The 17,058-nt window shown below is 35.1% G+C and overlaps 1 pseudogene; it reads right to left on the bottom strand.

The window, feature by feature from the left end:
- LOC101445604 (heat shock protein HSP 90-beta pseudogene) overlaps nt 1-16,730 on the bottom strand; it is a 76,735-nt pseudogene extending 60,005 nt beyond the window's left edge.
- Nucleotides 16,731-17,058: the final 328 nt, after the last annotated feature.

A 17,058-nucleotide genomic window follows, 5' to 3' on the forward strand; every position in this document is an offset into this window, starting at 1 on the left:
AGAGGGAAGCAGACTTGGCCCAGTGGTTAGGGCGTCTGTCTATCATATGGGAGGTCTGCGGTTCAAACCCTGGGCCTCCTTGACCTGTGTGCAGCTGGCCCATGTGCAGTGCTGATGCGCGCAAGGAGTGCCGTGCCACACAGGGGTGTCTCCTGCGTAGGGGAGCCCCACGCGCAAGGAGTACACCCATAAGGAGAGCCGCCCAGCACAAAAGAAAGTGCAGCCTGCCCAGGAATGGTGCTGCACACACAGAGAGCTGACACAACAAGATGACATAACAAAAAGAAACACAGATTCCTGTGCCACTCACAACAACAGAAGTGGACAAAAAGAAGAGCACGCAGTGAGTGGACACAGAGAGTGGACAACCAGGGTGGGGGGAGGGGAAGAGAGAAATAAATAAAATAAATCTTTAAAAAAATACATTAGAGGCACTTAACAGAAGATTTGAATTGATGATGGACAGAATTAGTGATATTGAAGATAGAACATCTAAACTTGAAAAAACAGGAGAATAGAAAGAGAAAAGAATGGAAAAAATGTAGCAGGGTCTCAGGGAGTTGAATGACATGCAGAACACAGCAACATATATTATGATGTCCCAGAGGGAAAGAGTATGGAAAATGGATAAAAAGAATAAATTTAGGAAATAGTGACCAAAAATATGAAAAAAGACATAAACATCAATATCCAAGGACAATATGGCCCATACAGAATAAATCTGAATAGACCAATTCCGAGACATTTAATATTCACAATGAAAAATATCAGGCCCAAAGAGAGGATTTGGGAGAAGCAAGAGAAAAGCAAAGCATCACATACAAAGGAACATGAATAAGATTAATTGCCTGCATCTCATCAGAAACCACGGTAGTGAGAAGACAGTGATATGATGTATTTAAAGTACTGAAAGAGAAAAACTGCCAGGCAAGAGAGACATTGTCATATCTTACCATTATCTGTGTTTTTACCCTTTAATTTATAATGGAAAGCCCAAGGATAAAATTGACAAAGTAAGTAATGACTTTACAATAATAACATTGAATGTTAATGGCTTGAACTTCTCAATCAAAACACACTGATTGATAGAATAAATTTTTAAAAAATGAACCATCTATATGTTGTCTAGAAGAGACTCACCTAAGAGATAAGGACACAACCAGGTTAAAAGTGAAAGTTTGAGAAAAGACACACCATGCAAATAGTAACCAAAACAGACAAAGAAAAAACAAAACAAAACTGGAGTAGCAATACTAATATTGGGCAAAATAGATTTTAAATGCAAAACTGTTACATGGGATGAAGAAGGTCATTATATAATAAAGGAGCCAAGAAGAAATAACAATGATATTTATACACCTAACTTGGGTGCCCAAAGATAAATGGTTCAGGGCATCAATGATGGAGAGGTACACTGGAAGGGGTTCACCTTGGGTATGCCTTTAATGCATACGAATATGTTCAATTGTTGAGTGGAGGTCCACACAATAATCAAAAGCATATCGAATTAACATTCCAGGGAGCTCTGCTACATTCTCTAATAGTACAGCAAGATTCCCCCAAGTGCAAGGACAATGCCTAGTGAAGGAAGAAAGATGATTATGCCAGGCCCTTGGTAATGATTATTGTACTTACAAATCTTTTCTTGTGAAATTGAAATTTAGCCTAGTATTATATATTGCCTAGGAGTTATCTCCTAAAAGCCTTCTTGTTACTCAAATGTTGCCTCTCTCTAAGCCAAATTCAGCATATAAATGCACTATCTTCTGCCTGGCATGGAACATGACTCCCAGGGATGAGCTTCCCTGGCACCAAGGAATTAGTACCGAGTGCCAACTAGCAATACATCTGGGAAAAGACCTTTACCAAAAGGGGGAAATGGTAAATAAAAATGTGTTTTTGTGGCTAAGAAATTTCAAAGTGAATCAGGAGGTCATTTCAGAGGTTATATTTCTCATTTCATTGACTGCCATAGCAAACAATGCCTCAAATAGTAGGACTCCTGAGGGCTCTAGAGACATCCAGAAACAATAAGCAGGGCAAACTGCTTAGGAATTTGGCACCCTGTCAGTGGGTCTTACTTTGGAATATATGCTACCCAGTGTATATGTTAGACTCACCTATAGGTTTTCTATACCTGGCTTTTCTGCCTCTTTTACTTGGATTTATAATTAGCACTATATTTGATAAACTTATGTCTCAGGGACTTAAATCTTTGATCTGTCCATGTGTCAACTGAGCTCTGAATTCCAGCAGAGTTGTAAAGCCTACTATCCAGTTCACGAGACTCACCCTGGACAACTAACAAAGTGATGATGATGGACAATGTTCATCCTATTACATTCTCTCTGCACAATTTTGCAAGTTATGACAAAATATATAATAGCCTGTATCTCTCATTGCACTGTCATTCAGGACAATTCTCAAGTCCCCAAAATGCCCCCATATTACACCTATTTTTCCCCTCACCCTCCCCTTAGAAACTCCAGTGGTCATTCTCTCCACATCAGTGATAACAGTTCTTCTATTGCTAGAATCACAATAAGGCTAGAGTCGAATAACAGTAAGTCTACTCTAGTCCATCATTAATTCCCCAATCCTGAGGATTCTCCCTCTTACTCTAAGTAAGAGGGAGCCTAGATCCCATGGGGTAGATGAGTGGGACTATCTTGATTGTAATTGTAGACTCTTTCTGCTCCTTGTGATGGCTGTTGTCCATCATCATCATCTCCTTGTTAGTTCTCCTGGGTGAGTCCAATGAACTGGAGAGTAGATGTTGCAATGCTGCTGAGATTCAGGGCCCAACCAGCACATGGAAAACCCAAAGATGTAAGTCTCTTGGACATACACTTATCCACTCTAGTACTAACTATAGGTTCAAATAGAAGGGACAGATGAGACATGTGTAGTGAAACCACATGTGGGAACTCTGTCACACTGGGGAGCATAAATTCCAAAGTAATGCCAATTGACAAGGCATCAAAATTCTGAGCTAACAGCCCTGCTTATAGTGTCTGGGTGTCTCCAGAGCCCTCAAGAACCCTGCTATTTGAGGCAATATTTACTTTGGCAGTCAATGAGATCCTGCTGAGATGTGAATAAGCATAACCTCTGGAATGAACTCCCAACTCACTTTGAAGTCTCTTAGCCATATAGATTCATTTGTCTATCCTTCCCCCCTTTTGGTCAAGGTCTTTTTCCAGTTGCGTTGCTGGTTGGTTCCTACTAGTTATAGCCCTCAGTTGTTACATTAAGAAAAAAGGAAGAGCTAAAAGTAAAGAACTAACTATACAACTGGAGACAATAAATGATATTGAGAACAGATAAACAATAATCAACAAAACCAGAAGTTTGTTCTTCAAGAAGATCAACAAAATCAACAAATATTTAGCTAGACTGACAAATAAAAAAAGAGAGAATATGCAAATAAAATCATAAGTGAGAAATGGGACATTAGCCCTGACTGCACAGAAATAAGAGAGATCAGAAGAAGATACAATGAATAACTGTCTGCCAAAAAACTAGGCAATGACGATTAAAGGGACTAAATCCTAGAAACACAGGAATAACCTACACTGACCTTAGAAGAAATGGAAGACCTCAACAAATCAATCACAAGTGAAGAGATTGAAACAGTCATCAAAAACATCCCAAAAATGAAAAGCCTAGGGCAGGTGGCTTCAGAGATGAATTCTACCAATCATTCAAAGACAATCTAATACCAATCTTGCTTATCAAGCTCTTCCAAAATATTGAACAAAAAGAACACTACCAAACTCATTCTATAAATACAACACCACCCTAATACCAAAACCAAATAAAGATACCAAAGAGAAGAAAAATACAGACTAATATCTCTAACGAATATAGATGCGAAAGTCCTCAATAAAATCCTTGCAGACCAGATTAAAAAGCAAGCTAAAAGAATTAAATACCATGATCAAGTTGGTTTTATCCTAACTATGCTAGGTTTTTTCAACACAAGTAAATCGATTAGTGTAATAAACCACTTTAATAAATTGAAGAAGAAAAAAATCACATGATCCTCTCCATTTATGCAGAAAAGGCATTTGACAAAACACAGCATGCTTTCTTATTGAAAACACTCCAAAATATAGGAATAGAAGAAAGCTTTCTCAAAATGATTAAGTGCATATGTATGAAAAACCTACAGCATACATTGTCCTCAATGCTGAAATATTGAAAGCTTTCCTACTGAGATGAGGAAAAAGTAAAGGATGCTCACTGTCACTGATAATACTGTGTCTTATACAGTATTCATGTTATTCAATACTGTGCTAGAAATTCTAGCTAAAGCAATTAGGCTAGATAAAGAAATGAAAGGCACCCAAACATGAAAGGAAGAAACAAAACTTTCACTATTCATTAATGATGTACTATAATGGAGAAAATCCTGAACAATCTACAACAAACCACTAAACCTAATATGCAAGTTCAGCAAAGTAGCGGGATACAAGGTTAATATACAAAATCAGCAGCTTTTCTCTACTGATGAACAATCTGAGGAGGAAATCAGAAAAAAAATCCATTTATATTAGTGACTAACAGAATAAAATATTTAGGAATAAGCTTAACTGAGGACATAAAGGACCTGTATTTAGAAAACTACAAAACATTGGTAGAAGAACCCAAAAAAGAATTAAAGAAAAGAAAGGGCATTCCATGTTTATGGATTGGAAGACTACATATCATTAATGTGTCAGTTCTACCCATATTCAATGCAATCCCAATAAAAATTCCAGGATCCTTTTTTACAGAAATGGAAAAGCCAAGTATCAAGTTTATTTGGAGGGACAAGGGGCCCAAATAGCCAAAAATGTCTTAAAGAAGAACACATTTGAGGGTCACACACCTCCTTATATTACTTAGCTACACTGATGAAAACAGCATGGTACAGACATAAAGGTAGATGACATTTAGAATTGAATTCAGAGTTCAGTAACAGACCTTCACACTTATGGTCAATTGATTTTTGACAAGCCTGTTAAGCCCACACAGCTGTGTAAAAACAGTTTATTCAACAAATGGTGCTGGGAGAACTGGATATACACATCCAAATGAAGAAAAAGGACCCCTGTATCATATTTTATATAAAAATTCACACAAAATGAGACAAAGAACTAAATATAAAAGCTGCAACCATCAACCTCCTAAAAGAAAATGTAGGGTAACATCTTTCAGATCTTGCGGTAGGTGGTAGTTTCCTAAACCTTATAGCCAAAGCATGAGCAATGAAAGAAAAAATAGGCTAATGGGACCTCCTCAAAATTATATAATTTTTCACTTCAAAATACATTTTCAAGAAGGTGAAAAGGCAGGCTATTAATTGAAGAAAATATTTGCAAACCACATATCAGATAAGGGATTGATTTACATGTTATATAAAGAGATCATAACACTAAACAATAAAAAAGACAACCCAATTAAAAAATGGGCTATAGTTTTGAATAGTTTTCCAAGAAGGAAATACAAATGGTCAAAAGGATATGAAAAGAAAAATTTTCAATGTCATTTATCTATTAGAGAAATACTGATCAAATCTACAATGAACTACTTTTTCTCATTTTATAGATGTTATAGTTTTATCAATGCCAAGGGTGAACAATAGGAAGGTATAAGGGGACATAGAATTTTTCTTTTTCTTTTTTGGAGTAATGAAAGCATTCTAAAATTGAAAGCATTGAGTGTACATTTTAGATGGATTGTTCATGGCATGGGACCATATATATACGGTAGAAGATGGACTGGTTAAGAGTATAAATATGAGGTTGTTCTCATTGACTATAACAAATGTACATACTAATACATGGTGTTAAAAACTGGGAGGTTTACAGGAAGAATACATCAAATGTAATTTATGGACTATAATTAGCAGCAATATTTCAGTGATGTTCTTTCATAATTTGTAGGGGATGATGTATGGGGATCCTCTGTGTTATGCATGATTGTTTTGTAAACTCACAATATCTCTAATTTTAAAAAAAAACTTACAAAGGCTAAATAGCAAACTGGTAGAATAAAGACCTGTATTATCAGTAGTGTCTTTAAATGTAAATGGATTAAACTCTCCACTCAAAAGGCAAATACTGGCAAGATGGATACAAAGCCATGACCAACGATATGCTGCCTGCAAGAGACTCAGCATAGAGTCAAAGACACAAATAGGTTGATGGTGAAAGAATGGAAAAAATATACCATGTAAGTAGCAACCAAAGAATAGCTGGGGTGGCTATATTAATATATTAGTATCAGGTAAATTAGACTTTAAGTAAAAAACAGTTATGAGAGAAAAGTGTGGTCATTATATGCTGATAAAGGGGATAATTCCAAAAGAAGATGTAATAATTATTTATATATGCATGATAGCGCAGAGACCAAAAATACACAAAGCAAATACTGACAGGCTTAAAGGAAGAAATTGACAGATCTACTTTAATAGTAGGAGATTTTAACAGATCACTCTCAGTATAGATAGAACATCTAGTCAGAATATCAGTAAGGCAGTAAAGTAATTGAATTATACACCAAATCAACTAGACCTAACAGACATATGTATAACACTGCAATGAGCAAAAACAGAATACATATGTTTCTTGATTGCACCTTATGCAGAATAGACCATATATTTGGTTGCAAAACAAGTCTCATTAAATTAAAAAAATATTGAAATCATACAATGTATAGACTTCTAACCCAACAGAATGAAGCAAGAAATCAATATCAGAGGAAGAAAGGGAAAATTCACAAAAACATGGAATTAAATAACACTCTCAAACAACCAATGAGTTAAACAGGAAATCAAAAGTGAAATTAGAAATATCTTGGAGAAAAGAGAAACATAAATGCAACATATGAACATTATGGGATGCAGTGAAAGCACCGCTGAAAGGGAAATTTAAAGTTCTAAATGATTACATTAAAAAAAGAAGAAAGACTTCAAATCGGAGACCTAACTTCAAAAATGGAAGAACTAGAAAAAGAAGGACTAACTAAACCCAATGCAAACAGAAGGAAGGAAATAACAATGATTAGAGGGGAGATAAATGAAATAGAAAAAAAAAATCAGAAGAGAATCAATAAAACCAAAAGTTGGTTCTTTGAAAACATTAACAAAATCTGCAAACCTTTAGCAAGTCTGACAAAGAAAAAAAAAAGGCTGCAAATAAGAAAATCAGAAAAGGGGTCATTAATACAGACTCTACTGAAATAATACGACTATAAGTGGATTCAATGAACAACTACACGCAAATAAATTAGATATCCTAGATGAAATGGACAAATTCTTAGAAACACTGAATCTACTTACCTTGGCTCAAAAAGAAATAGAAGATCTCAACAAAACAACCAAAAACTAAAGAGATTAAATCAGTCATCAAAAACCTCCCAAGGTGAAGAAGGTCAGCCACCACACCAGAGAGCTAAGAGTGCCTACAGCTGCAAGCAGGAGAATTGCATCCATCATCCATGTGGAATCTAAGCCCCCTCTCAATATAGAGTTGGGGAGAACATAACCATCCCAGGGTCCACAGGATGGAGGAATAGAGTATGGACTAGAGTAGACTTACTGATAATCTACTATGGAATTATTGTGATTATTAATGGAAGAAATTGTAGCATTGATATGGAGAAAGTGGCCACCGTAGCTGCTGAGGGTAGTGAGAGCAAAGAAGCGATATGATGTGGGGGCATTTTCAGGACTTGGAGTTGTCCTGGATGGTACTGCAGAGACAGATGCTGGACACTGTATATCCTGCCATGCCCACTGAGTAGACTGGGGGAGAGTGTAAACTACAGTGTAAACCATTATCCATGTGGTGCATCAGTGCTCCAAAATATATTCAACAAATGCAATGAATGTCCCACGATGATGAAAGAAGTTGTTGATATAGGAGGAGTGGGGTGAGGGGGATGGGGGTATATGAGGACCTCTTACATTTTTTTGAATGAAACATTTCAAAAAAATAGAGAGAAAAAAAGAGCCCAAAAGAAAAGTCCAGGACCAGAGAAAAAAAAGTACATACTCATATCTTGTATGAATATAGATGTGAGAATGCTAACAAACTGAATCCACCAATATTTTCAAAAAATTATACCCCATGTTTGTGGGATTTATCCCTGTTATGTGAGATTGGTTTAACATAAGAAAATTAATTAATGTAATATACCACATTAGCAGAATGAAGGAAAAATTTCACAATCTCCTCAATTGATGATGACAAAGCATTTGGCAGTACACTTCTTGATTAAACACTAGCCCACTGGGAATAAAAGGAAACCTCCTCTACATTACAAAGAACAGATATGAAAAGCTCACTGTAAACGTGCTGGCTAATGGTGAAAGACTGAAGACTTTCCCTCTAAGATCAGGAACAAGACAAAAATTCCCACTGTTATTCAACATTGTACTGGAAGACCTTGCCAGAGAATTAGTCAGGAAAATGCAGTAAAATCAGATAAATTGGAGAGGAAGAAGTAAAAAATTCCTTATTTTCAGGTGATTTGATCTTATATTCAGAAAATTCTGAAAATTCCACAGCAAGTGCTCACTTGGAGCTAATAAATGAATTCAGCAATGTGGTGGGGTAAAAGATCACTACTCAAAAATCAGGTTTTCTATATACAATGAACAATCAGAACAAGAAATTTTAAAAATTCTATTCACAGTAGCAACTAAAATAATCAGATAACTGGGAATAAGTATGACCAAGTATGTAAACAACTTGTATACAGAAAACTACAACACATTCCTAAAAGAAGTTAAAGAAGACTTAAATAAATGGAAGCATATTCTGTTTTCATGGATTGGAAGACTATTATAATCCAATGCAACCTCGATCAAAATTTCAACAACCTTCTTTGCAGAAATGGAAAAGCCAATCATCAAATTTAAATGGAAGGGTAAGTGTACCTGCATAACTAAAGCCATTTTGAAAAAAAGAATAAAGTTGGAGGACTCACACTTTCCAATCTTAAAACTTATTATAACACTGCATTAATCAAAATAGACTAGTACTGACACAAGGACAGACATATAGTCTAGCAGAATAAAATTGAGAACTCAGAAATTAATCCTCACATTTAAGGCCAACTGTTTTTTGACAAGGTGCAAGGACCATTCAATTGGGAAAGAGTAGTTTCTTAAACTGGTGGCGCTGATAAAACTGGATCTTTTCTTGCAACCACAGGAGGACCCCTCCCTCATACCATATACAAAAATTTAGTCAAAATGGATCAAAGATCTAAATATAAGAGCTAGAACTATCAAGCTCCTATAAAAAATGTAGGGTAGCATCTTCTGGACCTTGTGTTAGGCTATGTTTTCTTAGAATTTCTTAGACCCAAAGCATAAACAGTAAAAGAAAATAAAAATAGATGAATTGGACCTCACTAAAATTAAGAAAACAAAAAAACTTTTTCTCCTTAAAGTCTTTATCGTAAGAGTAAAATGATAAATTACACAATGGAAGAAAATATTTGGAAACCACATATATGATTAAGGTTTAATGTCCAGAACACATACACGCTTATAAACCCTTCAACTTAATCAAAAGACAGTGCAATTTAAAAAATGGGAAAAAGACTTGAGTAGATGTCTCTCCAAAGAAGATATACAAGTGTCCATAAAGCACATGAAGAGATATTCAACATCATTAGCCATCAGAGAAACATAAATCAAAACCACAATGAGACACCAATTCTCACTCATTAGAATGGCTGTTATTAAAAATGCAAAATAACATATTGGAGGGTTTGCAGAAATAGGAACACTCATTCATTGCCAGTGGCAATGTAAAATGGTGCCATTGCTGTAGAAGACAATTTGGATAGTACCTCAGAAAGCTGAATATAAATCTACCATATGACCAGCAATCATACTATTAAGGATATACCACAAAGAATTGAAAACTGGGAGCTGAAGAGATACCAGCACAGTAATGTTCACAGCAGCATTATTCAGTTTCCAAAAGAAACATCAACTGGTGATGTGTTTGTAAAAGTGTCCATCAACTGGTGAATGAATAAATAAAATGTGATATATGCATGCCAGAATGGAACAGAATGGAAGGAAATGAATAGAAGGAAATGAAGTCCTAGATACATGCAATAAAATGGTGAACCTTGAAGACATAATGTTGAGTAGAATATTGTATATTCTCACCTATTTGAAACGATTAGAATAAGCAAACTCAGAGTCAGAACCTAGAATATAGCTTACCAGATGGACAAGGTAGGGCTAGGAAATCAGAGGTTAAGGCTTAAAATATGTAGCATTCCTATTTAAAACAATCAAAATGTTTTGGTAATGGATGGTGGTGATGATAGCACATCGTTAAAGCAATTACCAGCCCTGATATATTTATCTGAATATGAGTTAAAAGGGAAATGTTAGATTGTATATATGGTAGTAGAATGTTTTCTTTAGGTCCGTGTAACTACACTACACAGTGAAATGGAGTTAAACCTTGCACTTTATTAGTACAATTATAAAAATGTTTCCACCACCAATTGTAACAAATGTTCCACACCAATGTAACATGTTGGTATTAGGGTGATTTATGGGAATCCTGTATTTCCTGTGTGATTGTTCCTTAAACCCACAATTTCTATAACAAAGGGAAAAACACACGGAATGTAGCTGAAAGAGGGAAATGTATAGTCTTTTATACCAGAAATAGGAAAGAAGAAAGGAAATCTCTAATGTTTCATCTCTTGAAATTATATAATGAACAGTAAAATAAAACGAGCCTCCCAACATCTGTAAGAATGATATAGTAAATAAATCAATGAAAGTAATATATGATGTGGTAGCTCAACATATCTATAAAGAATATAAAAATGACAAAATTTTGATGAGACAATCAGAAAAAAATTGGGAAGGCAAAGAGCCAAAAATAGATTTGAAAAAGTGATATTACTGTGATGCCAAGGGCATTAAAACACTGGAGTCTGGAAGTATAAATTCTTGTGTCCAGCAATAGTCATGCTCAGGAGTATTTGCTGCAGCTTTGTTTTTATTAAAAAACACTAAAATCGACTCAAATGTCTATCAACAGAAAAAATGATAGTTAAATTGTGAAATGCTCATAAAATGCAATTATACAGACATTTTCCTATAAAACTCAACAGCTGCACACAACTATATGGATCATTTTCCCAGACATAGTATTAAGTGAAATAATCTAGGCACACAAAACAAAACAAAAACATTTCTAATGACTGCATTCATATAAAGTTCAAAATTAGTCAAAACTAATCTATAAAGATCAAGTTCAGAATTGTGGCTACCTTTGGGAGGTACCAACTCAAAAGCGGCGTGAATAAACCTGTTGGGATGCTAGATTTTTTCTTTATTTTGATCTGGATGGCAATTCTAAGTATATATATATAAATATATATATATACACACACACACATATATATGTAAAAAGTCACAATTTGTACACCTTAGATTTGTGACTTTATATAATTAGTAACTTAAAAGACAATAGGAAAACATCATGAACAAATTTATGCCTTTAATTTGAACAATACAGGTTCCTAGAATATATGTAAGTGCCTAGAAAAATATAATTTACCAAAACTGACTCAAGAAGAAATTTAAAACCTGAGTTGCCATGTACCCACTAGATAATTGCAGTAAAGGCCAACCACACACAGCCCACAAAGCACCACACACACACCCCTACAGATTCAAGTGGTATTGGTAAGCTTTACTCAACAGCTGCAATAACATAATTGATAAAGAGCTAAATGAGGGGAAGAGAGAAAGTGAGGAGTTAACAAAACGGAAACAGCCTTACAAAAAGATGAAAATTCAGTAAACTCACTGTTAAATGGCTAAGTGGCATAATGAGAATCTTTTCCATTGATATTATTTGTGTTTTTTTCCTGAGTTCTTTCAGTAATGCATACTATTTTATGAATATATCTTTAAATTGTGCTAAGAGTAGGGATACAAATTTCAGAGGAGAAATGTTCATATCTACTATGGTGTGTACCAGAATGATACCAATAAATGTGTTATAGTTTCTTGGCTGCAAAAGCAAATGCCATGCAATTGGTTTGCTTATAAAGTGGGAATTTATGGCCTGCGGGTTTGAGGTGGGGAGAGGTTCAAAAATCAACATGTTATCAAGGCAATGCTTTTCCGCAAAACACTGTGGCATTCTGGGGCTGGCTGATGGCCTTAGTCCTTGGCTTTTTATCATATGGCAGTGCGTAGGGAATGCTCTCTTGGCCTCTCCTTTCTCTTTCAGTTCCCATTGGTGATCAGCTTCTGGCTGCTCTCTCATGTCCTCTCTGTGACCCTCTGTGCAAGGCCTTCATTGACCCATCCTGTGTCAGCTGAGTCACTTGTTAACTGAAGTAGCTGCATAATAAGGTCATATTTGCAAAAATTCACACCCACAGGAATGGATTTAGTTGAAGAACATGTTTTTCTGGGGCACATAGCTCTACATGACTATAAACTGTTAAAGTATGAGTCTACAAATTCAAGGACTTCATAACAGTGAACCAGCTTGAAGAGAGCTCTGATTTGCTCTGATGTATAGCACTAGGGAAAGGGGTTTATTTACTTAAAATCTATAGTGGTCAAGAACAACCAATACATCTTGGCAACACCTCATTATACCTTTCAGTTTCCTAAAATAAATGCTGGTCTTGTGTGAATAGCACACTTGAAAGAGAGATGAGTGTCCACCACAGGTAGGAAATAAAGGATTAAATCATTTATTGTATTCTTTTAGTGGATTATAAATTTGGTTTCACGAATTGTGAGCTTCATGTGGGCAGAGAACATGTCAGTCATCTGTATATTTCCAACCTTAGAGACATATTATTGTAATATCAGCATGCTATTTCTGTGTTGCATTTGCTTAATTCCATAAAATTAAAAAACTCCAATTGAAACAGTTATGTTGTTGTTGTATCTAAAAATGACTATGAAATTTGATGTTATATGGTTATTTTATACTTATTTTAATGTACTTTGAATTCAGAATATATAATGCTAATTCTGAAAATTCATATCCAGATATTTTGTTGGGTATTTCAGTCATTGGAGTCTTACAATGCTTTCTTCTAACAAGTCCTAGGGGACCTTGCAGAGTCCTGACAGATTGTTCAGTGTTGTATTAACTTTGTGGGACTGTATAATTTTTGAATAGTTCTTTTGAAGGTCAAGCTATGAAATATTTTGACACTAATTAGTTCTATCACTGTTCAGCATAGTTGAGCTCTGGAGATTCCTGTAGATAGGTGTGGACAGTTAAGCTAAGTAGATGGGCTTTCTTTAAATGTTTGTTTTAAAAGTGAGTAATATCCCTAATTCTAAAACAACAGACACAGTCATAGAATTTAATCAAATTGGATGTGAAATTGGAGAGGTGTTGATTAAGGCATAATTCAATTGTAATGTCTTGGGATGTTGGTTTTTTGATGTACTCTTTTATAAGCTAGGTGCCAAAAATAGTGGTGCTAGTGTGATACATGTATTTGTAGTTTTATCATCTAGGCCTTTGCCTTCACGATTTAATTTTTTCTTTCTTTCCAATGGTATTTTCCTATTTTATTTTTCCTTGCATGTAGGTTCCAAAAAAGGTATAATTTCCTTGACATCCTTGAATTAACTCCAATTTTCTCTTTTTATTTAATCACTAAGATCCTTAAGCATTTTTCCAGAGACCCAGGCAGTTGGCTCATAATGGAGCAACTTGGAGGGAAAAAGAGTTTATTATTCTTAGGAGGCTCTGTGAGAAATAGATTTATGCAAAGACAAAGTAACTATATTCTGGGCTGGTATATTCTGATAAATCCATTAATTCTTCTCTCAACTGACTAATTGTATAGGAAATAGCATACTTCTCCCTAAATCACCTCTATCCTCTAATCTCTCACCTTCAAAACTTCTGGTTAAAAAAGGAAGAAATTTAGAAAGTCTAGTTAATGTGGGTATGACTCCAGGTTGCTATATCCTAAAAGGAATCAGAATAACTCATGATATCTCTCTCTCTCACCTTTTACATAATTCTCCAAAGCCAGAAAGGAGGAACACACTTTTGCTTCAAATTCTCTTCCCTTTCACATAAATATTCCTTCCCCTGATGCAAACTTTTTTTTTTTGCTAAGATTTAATGGAAAAATAGTGCATTTAAAAATTGGCAATAAATGACTCTATGATTTTTAATTATCTTTTTATTTATTTCTTAGAAAAATTGTAGGTATAGAGAAGAATCATGCAGAAAATGCAGTTTTCATTAACCTCCTTTGAATTCAGGAGGTTTGAATTGATGTTATATTACTATAATTATATTATTTACTACACTCCACAGTTTACATTAGGCCTCATTGTGTTGTAGAGTTCCAAGTTTGTTTTTCTAATTTTTATTCTAGTAATATATACAAGCTAAAACTTCCCCTTTTACTACATTCAAATATATAATTCAGTGCTGCTAATTATACTCACAAAATATCTATGTTTCTATGGATAGGGAAATTAAAAATGGATTCAAGAAGAAGCTCGAGTGTATTGATCAGTTCTACCCAGTGACTACTCATTTGGCCTTGAGTTTATGATTTAAAATGTTTCATATCTTTCCCGGACATAATAGTACCCTGGATCCAAATTTTTAAAGACATTCTTATTTTCTGTCATTTTATTTACCTCAATAAAGTTCATTAAATAATGAATATTCTGCTATTTCAACTATATAGATTTGGAGCCCCTTGCCATTCCAAATACATTTCAAAATTAGCTTTACCAATTCATTAAAAGTGCTGTTGTAATTTTTATTGGGATTGCATCAAATCTGTAAAACAATTTGTGTAGGACAGACATCTTAATGATGTTGAGTCTTCCAATCCAGGAGCATGGAATATTCTTCAATTTATTTAGGTCTTTGATTTCCTTCAAAATGTTGTGCATTGTGTAGTTTTCTGTGGACAAGACCTTTACATCTTTATTTAAGTTTATTCCTATATATTTGATTCTTTTAGATGCTATAGTAATTGGAATCTTTTTCTTGATTTCCTCCTCAGATTTCTCATAAATAGTATATAGAAATGCTACTGATTATTTCATGTTGATCTTATATCTTGCCATTTTACAGAACACATTTGTCAGCTCAGAAACTTTGTTGTAGATTTTTCAGGGCTTTCAATGTTTAGGTCCATGTCATCTACAAATAGTGAAAAATTTGCCTCTCCCTTTCCACTTCGGATATCTTTCATATCTTTTTTTTAGCCTAAGTGTTTGAGCAAGTACTTTTAACTCAATGTTAAGTAAAAATGGTGAAAATAAGAGTCCTGGTCTTAGTGGAAAGTCTTTAGCATTTCACCATTGAATATGATGTTAGCTGTGGGTTTTTCATATATACCCTCATCACATTGAGGAATTTTCCTTCTATTCCTATTTTGAAGTGTTTCTATCAAGAAAGGATCCTGTATTTTGTCAAATGCTTTTTCTGCATCAATAGAGATGATCATGTGATTTTTCTCTGTAGATATTTTAATATGTATTATATTGATTTTCTTATGTTGAACCATCCTTGCATACCAGGGATGAGCACCATTGATCATAGTGTATTATTCATTTGATGTGTGGTTGAATATGAGTAGTGCATATTTTGTTGAGGATTTTATCACCCAGGGTCATTAGAGAGATTTGTCTGTAGTTATCTTTTCTTTTTTTTTTTTTATTTTTTTATTTTATTTTTTATTTTTTTTTATTGACTTTGTAATAATATTACATTAAAAATATATATGTGAGGTCCCATTCAACCCCACCCCCCCACCCTCCCTCTCCCCCCCCAACAACACTCGTTCCCATCATCATGACACATCCATTGGATTTGGTAAATACATCTTTGGGCACCTCTGCACCTCATAGACAATGGTCCACATCATGGCCCATACTCTCCTCCATTCCATCCAGTGGGCCCTGTGAGGATCCACGATGTCCGGTGATCACCCCCGAGGCGCCATCCAGGGCAGCTCCACGTCCCAAATACGCCCCCACCTCTCATCTCTTCCTGCCCTTCCCCATACCCATTGTCCACCATGTCCACTTTTCCCAATCCAATGCCACCTCTTCTATATGGACATTGGATTGGTTGTGTCCATTGCACCTCTATGTCAAGAGGAGGCTCAGATTCCACATGGATGCTGGCTGCCATCCTCCCATTTTCAGTTGTAATTACTCTAGGCTCCATGGTGTGGTGATTGTCCTTCTTCAACTCCATCTTAGCTGAGTGTGGTAAGTCCAATAAATCAGATTGTAGGTGCTGGAGTCTGTTGAGGCTCAGGACCTGGCTATCACATTATCAGTCCAGAGATTCAAATCCCCTAACTATATCTTAAACCCCAACGTTAACTGTACCTCCAGCAAATTAGTATGAAAGTCTTATGTAGTTATCTTTTCTTGTGGCATCTTTATGTGGCTTTGGCATTAGGGTGAGTTAGGCAATGGTCCCTCCACTCTTTTTTTTTTTGTTGAGTCTAAGTAGGGTTAGTGTTAGTTCTTTTAGGAATGACTGGTAGAATTCACCTGTGAAGCCATCTGGTCCTGAGTTCTTCTCAGTTGTGAGGTTTTTGATGACTAATTCAATCTCATTACTTGTGACTGGACTGGTGAGTTCATAAAATTCTTTCATCAGTGTAGGCTGCTTGTGTGTTTCTAGAAATTTGCCAATTTCATCTAAGTTATCCATCTTGTTGGTATACCATTTTTGAAAGTATCTTCTTATGGTATTCTATATTTCTGTCAGATCAATGGTGTATCTCCTCCCTTGTTTTTTATTTTATGTATTTGCTTCTCTCTTTTTTTTTCTTTGTTAGTCTAGGTAAGGGTTTGTCTATTTTATTAATCTTCTCAATGAATTGGTTTTTGGTATTAATTTTTTTCTAGTAACTTTTTTATTCTCAGTTTCATTTAGCTCTGCTTCAATCTTTATTTCCTTCTTTCTGCTTGCTAAGATTAGTTTGTTGTTCTTTTTCAGTTCCTCCAGGTATGCAATTAGGTCTTTGATTTTAGCCTTT

Source organism: Dasypus novemcinctus, chromosome 10, assembly GCF_030445035.2.
Source record: "Dasypus novemcinctus isolate mDasNov1 chromosome 10, mDasNov1.1.hap2, whole genome shotgun sequence".
Taxonomy (NCBI): Eukaryota; Metazoa; Chordata; class Mammalia; order Cingulata; family Dasypodidae; genus Dasypus; species Dasypus novemcinctus.